Here is a 1,119-nt window from a genome sequence, read left to right as displayed (position 1 = left end):
TTTGCCCGTGGGTCCCACGTCTCGAAACCCGACAAAAATTACGGAATATGAAATCTCATCCAACCACGAGTCTAACCATACCAAAATTACTAAATTTCGATAACATTTTAACCCTCAAATCCTCAAATCTATCCGAGAGAGGTTTCAAACTCTTCCAACTAAATTCACAGATTTAGTATCAAAACTAGTAATAGATTCGGGTAATCTAACCAAAATTAAGTTAAGAATACTTACCCCATTGTTTTCTTTGAAAATCTCCCGAAAATCGCCTCTTCCCGAGCTCCAATTTGACAAAAATGAAAAATGGGACAAAGTCCCATTTTCAGAAATTAAGAATCTGCCCAGAAAATGTCGGGGGCACTGTTCATGCGTTCGGGTACTGTTCACGGGGGTACTGTTCACGGTACTGTTCATGGGGTACTGTTCACGATGCTGTAAAAAATAGCAGCTTCCCAAAGAGAATTTCAACAGCTTTTTCTACCCGTTGACCTTCCGAAATCCACCCGAGGCCCTCGGGACTTCAACAAAATACACCAACAAAGTCCTAAAATATGATGCGGACTTAGTCGAAACCTCAAATCGCATCAAATACTGCTAAAACCGTGAATCACATCACAATTCAAGCCTAATGAAACTAAGAACGTCCAACTTCTATATTCGATGCAAAAACCTATCAAATCAAGTTCGATTGACTTCAAATTTTGCACACAAGTCATAAATGACATAACAAAGCTACAAAAATTTTCAAAACTGGATTCCGATCCCGATATCAAAAAGTCAAATCTCCGGTCAAACTTAAGAAATCTTTAGCCTTAAATTTCTAGATTCCGTTAAATGGCGATAATTTGATCTATGGACCTCTAGATTCGCTTTCGGGCATATGGCCAAGTCCCAAGTCACGATACGGAACTACTGAAATGGTCAAAACTTTCATCCGGGTTCGTTTGCTCAAAATGTTGACCGAAGTCAACTCAGTTGAGTTTTAAAGCTCTAGTTCCCAATTTAGTCCATTTTTCATATAAAAACCTTCTGGAAAATTATACGGAATGCGCACGCAAGTCGAGAAATTATTGATACCGCTTTTCAAGGCCTTAAAAATACCGAGATGGTTATTTAATT

The sequence above is a fragment of the Nicotiana tabacum genome, chromosome 22 (assembly GCF_000715075.1).
Source record: "Nicotiana tabacum cultivar K326 chromosome 22, ASM71507v2, whole genome shotgun sequence".
Lineage (NCBI taxonomy): Eukaryota > Viridiplantae > Streptophyta > Magnoliopsida > Solanales > Solanaceae > Nicotiana > Nicotiana tabacum.
The sequence above is the reverse complement of the archived record's forward strand: the minus strand, read 5'-3'. Positions refer to the sequence as shown.